Below are 15,730 nucleotides of genomic sequence, written 5' to 3'. Positions count from 1 at the left end.
TCCTTGACTCCAAATGAATTAATTATCTTCTCTATGCTGATGATTTTTAAGTCTACTCATGCTGCCCTAATCTCTTTACTATTCTCCACTCTGGTATTTACAATTACCTTTAATAAATCTCACACTGAATAACTTGTAGACTTCTTATACTCAACTTGTCCAAAATTGAGCTCATTTTCTTTCTCCCTGAACTTTTTTACCCCTATCTTCTCTATTACCATGGAAGGCAAACCCATTCCTCCCAATCTTTCAGGGTTGAAACTTCTAAATTATCCTGAATTCCTCACCATCTTTCATCCTCTAGTTCCAAACTGTTCCCAAGGTTTGTTTATTTTATTTGTGCAACTCAAGCAAATATTATTCTTTCTATCTTTTGATACTGCTACCATTATAGTTGAGGCCCTTATGACCTCTTGCCTATATTATTGGAAGAGCCTGCTGATGGGCCTGCATGCAAGGATGAAATTGCTTAAACAAGAGAGATTAGCCTTGATAAGGCATAATACCACTTCATCATGTGAGACACAGGTGAAACAGGAGAAAATGAAATCAAACCCCTGAACCATAGATGCTGAGGAAGAGATAGTTTATGATAAATGGCCTCAGGGTTTGTTTGTTTCTGTAAAATAAAATAAAAAGTTATTAGTTAAGAGACTGAAAACTGGAAGTTATAAACAGTTTGAGGCGGGGATGAAAAGGTTTGAAAAATAAACTTTGGAATGTGGAATTATGATATATAGTAGAAGTATCTATTATATTACATTGCTGTGTATCTGTAGGTACTGGCAAGATCAATTGTGTGACTAAGGTAGGATTAAGGAACAGTTCGTGGGAGACAAGTAGATTAGAATTAAATGGATAAGGTATTTTGTTGTTGTTGTTGTTTTACTTGCTTTTTTAATTTAATTTTTTTTAATTTGTTAAAAAAAACAGAATATAAAAGAAGAACAGAAAAGAAATACAAAACAATATGAAACAAAAGAGAACATTGTTGTGTGCCCAGCAAAACATCAGGGAGGATTCAAAATACATAACAACAAATTATCAGATCAAGAAAGTATATATATATATTAGCAGAAGAAATTGTATTCATGAAGGTCTATCTTTTATTTAGTTCCTTGTAAAGTATTCTTTTGTTCTCTGCTGCTTATCTTTTTTTACTTTATTATTTTTTTCTCCTTTACATCCTCCTCACTCCCAAGCAGGCTAGAACTTAAAAATGATATATTTATGTATGCATATGTAAATATATACATACATCCACACACATCGTTACACATACATATACACAGATTTTTCTTATCCTTGTTGACTCTGCTTTAATTCTGTTTCTAACTTACCTTGCCATTACTTAACCTCCCCAACCCATGGATCCCTTCTTTGTCTTCATCCCACACACTTTGCTTCCCAGTCCACCTCATCCCTCCACACATATTTCTTTATAGATTTTAGAGGATGCTATACCCTTTATTGTATATATGTATTATTTCCTATTTAACACATTCATTGGAATGTAAGCAGGTTTTCAAAAGTGCAAGCCCTCCTCCCCTTTCTAATGTATCTATGTCTATTTTTCACCTGTATAACACAATTATTAGTTTTTTACTTTAACTCTGCCCCAATCTTTTTTTTTTTTTTTTGAGCTGCCCTTTTGCTGATGTCAATCTTAAATGTATGGTATCTACTTGTCATGTAAAAAAAAAAATTGTCTACATTGAGTTCCCTGAAGTTGATTTTTGATATTGGCTCTTACATGTTATCTTTTCTATTAATTTCAGGTTTGGTTGATAGGTCCTGAAAATTTTCAAGTTCACTAAGTGTCTATTTTTTCTTATTTAATATTACAGATAATTTTTTCTATATTTGATATTTTGGGGCACATACCTAGTTCTTTTGATTGTTGGTAGATATGAGTCTAGGACCTGTGGTCTTTTATTGTCATTGTTGATAAGTCCTGAACAATTCTAATTGTAGTTCCATAATATTTGATTTTTTTTCTTATTTCTTGCTAAAATTTCTCCTTGATCTGGGGGTTCTTAAATTTGGCAATGATGTTCCTATGTATTTTCCATATAGGATCTTGTTGAGGGGTGATGAGTGGATTTTGTCAATTTCAAATCCCTGCTTCTGTTCTATAATGCCAGGACAGTTTTCCTGGATTATTTCTTTCATTATTGTGTCAACGTCCTTTTTTTTATCACAATTTTCAGGGAGTCCAACTATTCTTATATTTTCTCTTCTTGATCTGTTCTCCAAATCTGTCATTTTTCTCATATTTCATATTCTGTTCTATTTTTTTCATTCTTTTTCATCAGTTTTGTTCTTTCTTGTTCTGCCATAGCTTCACTGGCTTCCCCTTGCCCAATTCTAATTTTCAAAGAGTCCTTTTCATCTTTGAAATTCTGTATCTCCTTTTCTACTTGGTTAACTTTTTTCCATAAATTTCTTATTTTTCTTGGATGTTTTTTTTTATTTTTTTTTCTAGTTTTTCCTCAATGTATCTCATTTGATTTTTTTTTAAATTCTTCTATGAATTCTTTCTGGGAAGGGAGCCATTTCACATTTATCTTTGGGATGGAAGCTTTTTTTTTTTTTTTTTTTACACCAGAGTCATTCTCTGAAGACGAACCTTGTCTCCCTTATTCCCATAATATGTTTGTGTGATGCAGTTCTTTCTTCTTTGCTTGTTCATTTTTTTTTTAAATAAAGGAGTTAGTGTAAGCACCTCTAGTTGTGGGATGGAGGATGGTGCCTCTGATTTCACCTCAGCTTTCCTTTGAGACCAGGAACTCCAAACAAAGAACTCCATCCTCCAGCAAGTTCCCATAGACAGGAGCATGCCTGCCCTGCTGCCATTGCACTAACTGGATGTGTTGCTTCTTTCACACCTGGGGTCTCATTCCCACAGCACAGCTGAGCCTAATTCCTAATTAGCTGAGATTCACTCAGTCTTGCTGGATCCATACTCTGACTCCACAAACAGCCTAGGAGATTAAAGTTTCTGTAGTTCCTGCTGAGGCTCCATTGACAGTTGTCTAGCCCCAGTTCTCTCCAGTTGTATTTCTGCTGAACTAGTCCGAAGATGCTTGCACTTTACATAGGCTAATCCTTGGACTAGAGTCTTTCTTTGGATCTTCTCTCATTATATTAGGAGGACCCCTATTCTGCCCCAAGGCTACTTGATTTTTCACCAGTTTATTTTTGCCCTGAGATGCAAATTTGATCTATTTGTGGGGGAAATCTGGGAAGCCTGAAATTTTACAATTTACCCTGACATTTTCTCAGAATCCTTTTCTGGATAAAGTAATAGAAGGAGAATCATTATGTATGTTGAAGTCCCTTTTCTGAGAGCAAGAGTTAGGGAGGAATAAAAATTTCTGATAAAGGAAAATAGATATCCTGGGATTCTATAGACAATAGCTCTCAGGATATTGACTGTGTGATAAATGTAATCACTATGAACATTAAGGAAAGAGAAGTTACTGGATGATATAAGAAGGAGTAGAATCTGGAAGTGATTATATAGTTGGCAAGCTATATTCCAAATCCCCTGCCTTATCCAAAGAGCTAAGGAGAATTGAGGAAGTGAAAAACGAGGGAGCTATGGGAATTTTGATGAGGGATGAAAAGAATTAAAAGAGTTGCTTTAATGAGTATTAGAATAGGTTGTCAGGGAAGATGTGTCATCAGAGGAAAATCAGGCTTCAATACAGATAGTAAGGAGGAAAGTTTAGAGAAGACATTGTATTAAGAACTGTACATATTTTCTTTTTTTGGTTACTTCTAAGATTTCTTCCTGTTATGCAGTTTTTTGTTTTTTTTTTTTTTTATCCGTTCCTCTCCCCACCTCCCTCAAACAGGCTATAGTTAAACACAGACACACACAAATATATATACGTACATATATATATATATATGTACGTATATATAGACATACATGTATGGCACATATTTACACATATATGTGCATATAAACATGCATGCACACAGCTAAAGCTGACATATAATGAGATTTCTCTTTTAATTGAATCATTTTTAATTTTGTCTGTCAGATCAATGATTACTACACCTATTTTTCCCCTAATAAATTCTCCTTCAGACCATTGTGTTTGTGAATATTTCTTGTTCCTATTCCTGCTAACTCTTCTACTTTACATCTACTCTCTATCTGCCTTGCTACTAATTAACCTCACCCCAACCAGGGATCCCTTCCTTATCCTTTCTTCCCACACTTCACCTCCCCCTTTATACCACTCACATAAATTTACACATCCTTCTGTACCTTACCTTTTCCTATTTCATCCTCTTATTTCTTTATAAATTTTGGAAGGTTTTATACCTTTTTGGATATATACAAATATAGATTGCATATGTATGTGTATATATATATATTTTCTCTTTAATCTATTCTTCATGTGAATTGGATTTCAGAACCACCAGCCCTCCTCCCCCATCTAATTCTTGCTTTCATAACTCATTGATATAATTACTCTTTTTATGTTTTTGTAGTTTTACTTCCTAGAATCATATCATATTCAGGAGGATATAGGAGGCCTTAAGTCAAAATGAAGGTCATTCTTCTTTACATTGGAATTCCCTGTTGGGAGATTAGACCAATAGAAAAATGTGATATCTACCTTATGCTAGCTCAAATGGCATACCAAAAAAGACTGACTTGGAAGGGATTCCTGGTTGGGTAATCTAGTAGTATTTCCTCAGAGGAAGTAAAAGGCTCAAAGCACTAGCACCCACTGTTATTGTTGTAAGTAACCTAAATCTTCATTTGACTTTCACCTTTATTAAAATACTTTGTTTGCAGAATCTAAATATTATCCAAGCAGTTTTATAGGAATGATTTTAGATTATTGATTTGTAATACAAGTTGCACTGTGGTCCATTTCTCAAAATTAGAACAACTGAATTGAAAATAAAATGGAATAAAGTAGATATGATAAAGTTTTTGACTTCTGAAAGATATGATATATCTACCAGTTCCTGATTGTAATAAAATTAAATGAAAAGTTTAGCATATCATTATCATTTTCACCAATGCCACCAATAGGATCATATACATCCACATCTAAAATAATAAATGCTTAACTCAGCATTACACTGAGTTAAAGGTATAAAGGCTCCCAGTTATGTTAGCTGACTTATTATAAATTACAATCTAATTCACCACGGATGTAGTCAAAATGAATTTAATACAAAAAGCATATCAAAAATAAACAAGCATTATGAGCTTTACAATAATAAATTTATCTATTTGATTGACCTTGACCAAGACACTTTACTTTTCTGTGCTTTAGCTTATTCTTGTGTAAAATGAGAAAAAAAAACTTGCATAATTTGCTTAAAAGTTTGTTGTTAGGATAACACTGTATGAACCATGATTTTTGGAAGATAATATATTTTATTATTTCCATTATATAAAGTACATTCCACATTAGTTAAAATGAATTGTTAATACAATGTGAATTCCTAAAATATCTGAAGATACTGAATGTTCCTTTCCAAATTAGAAAACATTAATTCTATTTCTTAAATGTCATTAAATTGTTCAGGCTATATCTCCAAGAAGTGAATTCTGTTCAAAAACAGTGTCTTGTCAGTGGAATATGTATGTTGTCCAATGTACAACTATTGCATAGCTCCTTAGTGATTTTACAAATTTTTTGACAAAAAAAAAACAAAAATAACCTGATAGCTTAACTTTTAATAAACATGTTCCCTTGTTTCTGTAGGCAAATTATTTAAAACTATCAAAAGTTGTTCATTTCAGAATATTTTCAAATCTATTTGACTTTCAAGGGAAAAAATCTTGAGTAATCTTCATTTAATATCCAACTTATAAATAGTGCTGAATACATAATTTGTTTATTTTCAAGTTAAAAGATGTTATAAAGCCTTAATTGAATGATATTTCAATGGCAGAAGGACATAGTTGGCAAAAATTATTTTGGAAAGATGCCTTCAGAAGAAAAATACATGCTTAACATAATTTATACAATTGTGAGACTAAACGGGACCTGGAAAAAGACTTGAATTACTCCAGAAAGATGGTGGTCTGTTCTTTCACAAAAAAGTAGAAAATAAAGGGCAAACTATAACATCTGTTAGCAATGAATTTCAGCACCTCATTAATCCTGCCAACAACAAATTTAGGAGATGTTTAATCTAAATCGAAATATTTCATCTGTGAAACTTGTACATTGCCTCTCAGCCTTCCCTTCTTCAAGCCAAATACAACCAATTCTCATTTAACTTTTTTTTAAACAAGCCTTATTCCTGAAACCCTTAATTTTCAAAGGTTTCCATATCTCATTTCATTAATAAGACCTAAAACTAAATTTCATTCTCTAGCAAAGTCCCAGGGGAAAAATCTGCTCTGGTATAATCCGAAGATGTAACAGAACAGGTCCTTAGAGAATGGAAGTGAAAACAAAACAAAACAAAACAAAACAAAAAACAAACAAAAAACAACCCCCCCAAAAAACAAAAACAAAAACAAAAACAAAAACAAAACAAAACAAAAAAAAAAACATTGCAGTTCCATTCAAAGAATATTCATGGAAATTCTGACCCAGCTACTTACTTCACTATAAGTGAGTGGTCATGAAAAAGTAACATAACATATTTAGATATTGCTTTTCTTTTTTCCTGCAAAATAGTGATGTGACACAAGTTGTTATTAATGCTTTCTTTTTCTGTTATAAACTTCTGACTCAAAAGTTCAACTAAAAGTAAATAAATACAGATTTTAAAGTCACATACAATTTCATTGTATCCATTGCTCATTCTAGATAGATAGATAGGTCATCACAATAGGTTATAATTGATAAATTTGCCTGCTGAAGTAATGAGGGTATTCATAAGGAATAGTGTAAGAAACTTTATATAACCATGAAATAGATCACACAATTGCCAAATGTGGAATAATAAATGGCATTTCTTACTCAATACTTTACCAGGCCTATTATGAGTTTGGAAATATTTCCATTTATTTTTTTAAAGATATTCTGATAGATTGCCAGGGAGATCTTTTCCTTCCCTGATATTGAGAACAGCTCTATTTGCATAGGTTGAATAATCTTCATATGTAACAACAATATGCTAGCAGTAAAGACTCAAATTTCATGTATCCTTTTTTGAATATATGCTTAAATAAAAGGTATTAAAAGATCCATCAGGGACAACATTATCTAGGGCCAGATTCTATTCAAAGCTAGAGGTTGAACAGATGAAAAAACAAAACAGTAAAGTTGGGTGTGGTATATTTCATTGTTTTAAAATTCAGTACTTTTTAAAAGTACAAAGTATGGATAATGGGGTTCAAATAAATATTATTTTGGTTTTTTAAATAAAACAATCCCTATAATATAATTTTTGGGAGATATTAGGAGATTTGATAGACATAACGCAACCTTTTTCTTGTTTTCATCTCCTTAGATATACAAGCTAAGAATTATTCATGGAAAGAAGGAAAAAAATGGTAGTGATGAACTAAAAACTATGTTCAGTAAACTTTGGATAATAATAATGACCTTATGACTTCTTTTTGCTATTTGGTTTTTGCTATTTGGTTATGTATGTCAACTACATTGTTATCAAACAGATTTTTTTTTTTAAATGAGAAACTAGGAGCTATTATGTATCTTGGTAGGGTAAAGTTAAATCCTATCCTAGGGTATATGTACACAATTGCCACTGACTTTAATTGATACACTTTTACTTTAGTCATTTTGCACAGGAACATTTTGTTTTCATAACATAAGTTAGTGAAAACTGTCAGTTTTATTTAAATTGGAGTTAATGGGAATTCTGTGTTGCTTAAGACACTATTCATTCTGCTATAATATATATAACAGGAAGGACACTGATCCTGCGCTATGTTGTGTTAAATATATTGATCCTTTTAAAAATGATCATTATTTTTTTCAAAACATTTTAAAAGTGTAATTATTGAAGCTGTTTTGAAAAATCCAAAAACAAACAAATAAACAAAAAAACAACAAAAATCTATATTTAGATAGCTTTAAAATTCAAGTTGGTTACTTCTAAAAGTTTTCAAGAATGAAAGTAGTTTAAAAATACTATAATATTTGACTAACAGAAATATATTTTTGTCTGCCTATGCTTTTAATTTGTTCCTTCCCTCCAACCACATTCTCTTCTTTTTTATCCTCTTCTATCTACCACTATCTACATAATTATCTTTATTTTATTTATTTATTTTTATTTCCTATATCTTCTCTTCCTCTTTCTCTCTCTTTCCTTCATTTCTCCCACTCACTGTCTTGTTTCTCTGTCTCTCTTTCTCTCTTTCTCACTTTTTTTTTCTTTCCTCACTCCCTTTTTCCTTTTTGAACATAAAACTCCATTCAGGAGCTAATCAGGGGTTTATGTTTCCTGTGTTCTAGCAAATATTTCTCTTTAGTAATGACCTTGCCATAAGAACTTTTAAGAGAAAACTAGATAGATAGATAGAAAGATAGATAGATAGATGTAACCACTTGTCATAACTAGGGAAAATCAGTAACAATTGCAGAAAGGTAGATTTTTATATTTTGAATTTCTTTTGGAAAGGTCCCTCGACCATTTCTAAATTGTGACTGTTGAATTTTCTCTCAACTTGTTTTCTAATCAATTGGCCTTTCTGTCAGATGTATAAGAGGAAGCTAAATGTAATAAAACATTATTCAGGGCATAAGATTTTAACTGGATTGATCAATTTAAAAAGAGATATGGAAAAATTAGATACTTTGCTTTTTACAATAATAATTTTTAAAAAACTGGTGTAGTGAATGTGTAAGATTCAAGAAGCTACAAATCTTACCTGTGGGGGAAATTTTGAATTTCTTCAGAAGACATTTTTATACATCACTATTATTTTCATTAGATCATTGGCAGAAATTTTCAAATTACTGATCAATCCCATCTTAGAAAAAAAGAAAAGGGAAGAAGAAAACTGCTATTTTAAACTTTATTTAAGAGTCCCGGAATTCAGATTCATTATGTCCTAAAGAAAAGACAAACAGGCAGTGTGCTAACAAGTTAATAACAGATGAGTGTTCCAAGAAACTTAGGAATGGAGCACCTATACAGATTTTTTTTGCTCCTTATGTAAAATAGAGTGTGTGTGTGTGTGTGTGTGTGTGTGTGTGTGTGAGTTTTTGTGTTATGTCCACCACATGGGTTTTTCTAAATGTGACTGGTAAAGAAGCATGAACAGATATTTCTGGAATCTCAACCATCCTTCTCCAAGAAAGAGTTTGAACTCTGCCTGAAGAGGAGCTAGTGATTGAAAATACCAGAACAACCTATTATAATGTCCTCAGAGAAGGGGTAATGGAATAGAACTGTTTTATCAGTCACCATCCACAAAATTAATAGTAGAGAGGATTTTTTTTTTTACTTTCAAAATGTTTTTATAATCACAACCCCTTTTATGAGGAAGCAATGTTCCAAGTTATATCTAAAGGATTTATTTCCTTTCAATCAAATGCTAGTTACACAAAGACCATCATAATAATGAATAGAGAATTAGCCTTTTTATCCAAAACATTAGTAAAAAGAAATCAGAAAAGTGACCCCACCCCTAGGAATGATTTTTGATAACATGTTTACATAAAATACATCTAAAGCATTATTTTATGACAACTACTATTTGTGTAATCTGTGTTGTTTGTTTGGTTTTTTTCATAATGTATTATACAAATCTAACAAAAACTAGATAGAAGACAAAATAAAAGCACAATGAGCCAATAAATAATGAATACTCTAAGAATAAAAGAATTACAGCTTCATGGCAAAATGAGGACTACAAAAACTTTACTGATGACATAAGTGTAATTTTAAACTCAAAAATAACAATTTTATGAACCTGTTGCTGCTCAATTAGGATACAATTATATGCTAATTGTCACTTTGCTTACATGAAAAAAGCTTCTAATAATGATTAATAGAACTTTAATCAAATATGAATTGATCTTCAAAATATGTTCAACAATAGAATATGAATGAATTGTTTCTATACTAATTAGCTTAGTTGTTTAAACTGTGGAAAATATGTTACTAGATATTTTGAGATTATATGAGATTATATATTCCTTAAAAGACAAGTCAACCTATAGAACCACATTATGATGTTGATTAGTGGTGCTTTCTGACAGTTTAAAAAATATCTCTGCTTTTGATTGCAGGTATAAAAGGTATAATATTTTAAATTAATTAAAGCAAGAACTCAAAATGACTCCCAAAACTCAGATTTTATTTATGGTAATCCCTTGGAATTAGCTGATGGTTAGATATTGTTACAAAAATAGAGTGTGGGATATATAATCTGAAATGCCTTGAGTTGAGTATTTCTTAGATATTTACTAAATGTGTGGCCCTAGGTAAGCCATCTCTGTCTGCCTCTGCTTCTTCCTCTGTAAATTCTGGGTAATAATAGCATTTTCATCCCAAGGTTGTCATGAGGTTATGATGATACAATATTTATAAAGCACATTAAATTCTGAAGTGATGTAGACATACAAGCTATCATCCTTATGTTCTCCCTCATCATTTACTGATGAAAGAAACCCTTTAGACCCTATATTGATGAAAAAAAAAATTCAGAGACTTAAATAACTTCCCAAAATCATATAAAAGTGGGGCACAGCCAAGATGGCTGAGAAGGCACATGCAACTTTCTAAGTTCCTCTAATAACCTCATGACCAATTATTAAATTCAGCCTCAAAAATAGTGCTTGACTGGTAAAACCCAGGAGGATTAGAAGTAAACAACTCACCAGCTGCAGATAATTTGGAAGATCACCACGAGAGGTTTGTCCTGAGGGGCGGGAATAGACCAGAGCAGGCAGGGAAGTAGAAAAAGCTAGCAAACAGAGCTGATGGGGCAGTTATAAATCTGTATGGCAGATGGGCACAGTCCAGGGCAGCATCTAATCTGCACAGTGTGGGGCTCAGCCTAGGGCAATAGAATCTGTGGGACTACTCACTGGTCAGCTGCTAATACCCATAGCTCCCCAGTAGGCTTTGGCCTGGGGTAGACACTTTCACTGCTCAGCATCTAGAGTCAGGGCAGTTGCTAATCCACATGCTGGGGTTCTTCACTGAGCACTTCTGCAACTCCTGTACCTCACTGCTCTTCCCAACCCATTTATCCCTGCTTTGCAGAAGAAGCTGGTAACCTCCTTGCCCTGAAGGCAGAACCTAAAGGCTTTAAAAAATGAGTAAAAAAATCAAAAGGACAATAGATAGCTTCTATATAGAAAGAGAACAGGTTTGCAACCTCAAGGAGACTAATCGCAAACAATCTCCAGACAATGTCCCAAAGGGGAATGTTCCCTGGCCCCCATCAAATAAACACTCTCCTAGAAGAGACCATTAAAATCCTTAAAATAAAGCTAGAAGAAAAATGGGAAAAGGAAAGAGAAGCTATGCAAGAAAGTAACAACTTCCTGAAATGTGAATTGGAAAAGGTAAAGAATTCCCAGGAATTTCAGGGAAACTGAATTTGTGAATTGGAAAAGATAAAAAAATCCCAGGAAAGTAGGATCTGTGAATTGGAAAAGATGTAGAATTCCCAAGAAAGTAGGATTTGTGAAATGGGCAAAGAAAATAACTCACTAAAAAAAATAGTGAAATGGAAAAAAAATTACATAGAGCAAAACAACTCATTTAAAAACTCATTTGGACATATACAAAAAGAAGCAAAAAAGCTAATGAAGAAAATAACTCATTAAAAATCAGAACTGACCAAATAGAGACCAGTGATTCATTGAGACATCAAGAATCAGTCAAGCAAAACCAAAAAAAAAAAAAAATTAAAAAAAAAATTAAAAAATGATAAATTAGAAAAAAGCATTAAATATCTTCTTGGAAAAATGACAGACCTGGAAAATAGATCTAGGAGAGATAATCTGAGGATTATTGGAATTCCCGAAAATTATGATAAAAAAAGGAGCCTAGATACCATCTTACAAGAAATCATCAGAATAATTCAGTATTGTATTAGAAATGCTAGCTGTGGCAATAAAAGTTGAAAAAGAGATTAAAGGAATTAGAGTAAGTAATGAGAAAACTAAATTATGACTCTTTGCCAATGATATGATGGTATTCTTAGAGAACCCCAGAGATTCTATTAAAAAGTTATTAGAAATAATCCACAACTTTAGCAAAGTTGCAGAATACAAAATAAACCTATATAAGTCATTAGCATTCTTATGTATCAGTAACAAATTCCAACAGTCAGAGTTACAAAGTGAAATTCCATTTAAAGTAACTATGGATAGTATAAAATACTTAGGAATCTATCTGCCAAAGGAAAATCAGAAACTTTTAAAGCAAAACTACAAAACACTTTCCACACAAATTAAGTCTGATCTAATCAGTTGGAAAAATATTAAATGCTCTTAGATAGGTAGAACAAATATAATAAAGATGATAATACTAGCTAAAGTAATCTATTTATTTGGTGCTATACCAATCAGAGACTCAAAAAAAAAAAAAAAAACTATTTTAATGACCTAGAAAAAATAACAACAAAATTCATATGGAAAAACAAAAAGTCAAGAATTTCAAGGGAATTAATAAAACCAAATCAAATTAAGTTGGCCTAGCTGTACCAGATCTAAAAATATATTATAAAGCAGTGGTTACTAAAACCATTTGGTATTGGCTAAGAAATAGACTAATTGATCAGTGGAATGGGTTAGGTTCAAAGGAAAAAAAAACAGCCAATAACTAAAAATGTCGTGTTTGACAAACACAAAGACCCCAGTTTTGGGGATAAGAACTCACTAATTGACAAAAATTGCTGGGAAATTAGAAATTCATATGGCAGAAACTAGGCATTGACCCACACTTAACACCATAAACCAAGATAAGGTCAAAATGTGTTCATGACCTAGGCATAAAGAATGAGATTATAAATAAATTGGAAGAGCATAGATAGTTTACCTCTCACACCTGTGAAAGAGGAAGGAATTTATGACCAAAGAAGAACTAGAGATCATTATTGATCACAAAATGGAAAAATTTGATTATATCAAAATGAAAAGTTTTTGTAAAAACAAAATTAATGCAGACAAGATTAGAAGGGAAGCAATAAACTGGGAAAACATTTTTTACAGTCAAAGGTTCTGATAAAGGCTTTATTTCCAAAATATATTGAGAATTGACTCTAATTTATAAGAAATCAAGCCATTCTCCAATTGATAAATGGTAAAAGGATATGAACAGACAATTCTCAGATGAAGAAATTAAAACTATTTCTACCCATATGAACAAATGTTCCAATGCATTATTAATCAGAGAAATGCAAATTAAGATAACTCTAGTATACCACTATATACCTGTCACATTGGCTAGAATGACAGGGAAAGATAATGCAGAATGTTGGAGAGATTGTGGGAAAACAGGGACACTAATACATTTTTGGTGGAATTGTGAATACATCCAACCGTTCTGGAGAGCAATTTGGAACTATGGTCAAAAAGTTATCAAACTGTGCATACCCTTTGATTCAGTAGTATTACTACTGGGCTTATATCCCAAAGAAATCTTAAAGAAGGGAAAGGTCCCAGTATGTGCACGAATGTTTGTGGAAGGTCTCTTTGTAGTGGCCAGAAACTGGAAACTGAGTGGCTGACCATCAATTGGAGAATGGCTTAATAAATTGTGATATATGAATATTATGGAATATTATTATTCAGTAAGAAGTGATCAGCAGGATGATTTCAGAAAGGCCTGCAGAGACTTACATGAACTGATGCTGAGTGAAATGAGCAGGACCAGGAGATCATTACATACTTCAACAACAATACTATTTGATAATCAATTCTGATGGAAATGGCCATCTCCAGCAATGAGATGAACAAAATTCACTCCAAAAGAGCAGTAATGAATTGAACCATCTACACCCAGCGAAAGAACTCTGGGAAATGACTATGAAACATTACATAAAATTCCCAATCTATACATTTTTGTCCACCTGCATTTTTGATTTCCTTCACAGGCTTATAGTACACTATTTTAAAGTCCGATTCTTTTTATACAGCAAAATAATTGTTTGGACATGTATACTTATAATGTATTTAATTTATACTTTAACAGATTTAACATGTATTGGTCAACCTGCTCTCTGGGGGAGGGGATGGAGGAAGGAGGGCAAAAATTGAAACAAAAGGTTTGGCAATTGTCAATGCTATAAAATTACCCATGCATATAACTTGTAAATAAAAAAGCTATAATTTAAAAAAATTCATATAAAAGCTGAAGTAAGTGGCAAAGGATGATGTAAACCAAAATCCTTTGATCAAAGTCCATAAAGATTCTTACTTTTTTCTTTTTTTTTTTAAATTTTTATTTAATAATTGCTTTATATTGACACTCGTTTCTGTTCCGATTTTTTTTCCCTCCCTCCCTCCACCCCCTCCCCTAGATGGCAAGCAGTCCTTTATATGTTGGATATGTTGCAGTATATCCTAGATACAATATATGTTTGCAGAACCGAACAGTTCTCTTGTTGCATAGGGAGAATTGGATTCAGAAGGTATAAATAACCCGGGAAGAAAAACAAAAATGCAGATAGTTCACATTCGTTTCCCAGTGTTCTTTCTTTGGGTGTAGCTGCTTTTGTCCGTCATTTATCAATTGAAACTCAGTTAGGTCTCTTTGTCAAATAAATCCACTTCCATCAAAATATGTCCTCATACAATATCGTTGTCGAAGTGTATAATGATCTCCTGGTTCTGCTCATTTCACTTAGCATCAGTTCATGTAAGTCTCGCCAGTCCTCTCTGTATTCATCCTGCTGGTTATTCCTTACAGAACAATAATATTCCATAACATTCATATACCACAATTTACCCAGCCATTCTCCAATTGATGGGCATCCATTCATTTTCCAGTTTCTAGCCACTACAAACAGGGCTGCTACAAACATTTTGGCACATACAGGTCCCTCTCCCTTCTTTAGTATTTCTTTGGGATATAAGCCCAATAGAAACACTGCTGGATCAAAGGGTATGCACAATTTGATAATTTTTTGGGCATAATTCCAGATTGCTCTCCAGAATGGTTGGATTCGTTCACAACTCCACCAACAATGCATTAGTGTCCCAGTTTTCCCGCATCCCCTCCAACATTCATCATTATTTTTTCCTGTCATCTTAGCCAATCTGACAGGTGTGTAGTGGTATCTCAGAGTTGTCTTAATTTGCATTTCTCTGATCAATAATGATTTGGAACACTCTTTCATATGAGTGGTAATAGTTTCAATTTCATCCTCTGAAAATTGTCTGTTCAGATCCTTTGACCATTTATCAATTGGAGAATGGCTTGATTTCTTATAAATTAGAGTCAGTTCTCTATATATTTTGGAAATGAGGCCTTTATCAGAACCTTTAACTGTGAAAATGTTTTTCCAGTTTGTTGCTTCCCTTCTAATCTTGTTTGCATTAGTTTTATTTGTACAAAGGCTTTTTAATTTGATGTAATCAAAATTTTCTATTTTGTGATCAGTAATGGTCTCTAGTTCATCTTTGCACAAATTTCTTTCTCCTCCACAAGTCTGAGAGATAAACTATCCTATGTTCCTCTAATTTATTTATAATCTCGTTCTTTATGCCTAGGTCATAGACCCATTTTGATCTTATCTTGGTATATGGTGTTAAGTGTGGGTCCATGCCTAATTTCTGCCATACTAATTTCCAATTATCCC

Source organism: Antechinus flavipes, chromosome 3 (genome assembly GCF_016432865.1).
Source record: "Antechinus flavipes isolate AdamAnt ecotype Samford, QLD, Australia chromosome 3, AdamAnt_v2, whole genome shotgun sequence".
In the NCBI taxonomy this organism is placed as follows: Eukaryota; Metazoa; Chordata; class Mammalia; order Dasyuromorphia; family Dasyuridae; genus Antechinus; species Antechinus flavipes.
Note: the sequence above shows the minus strand (reverse complement) of the source record.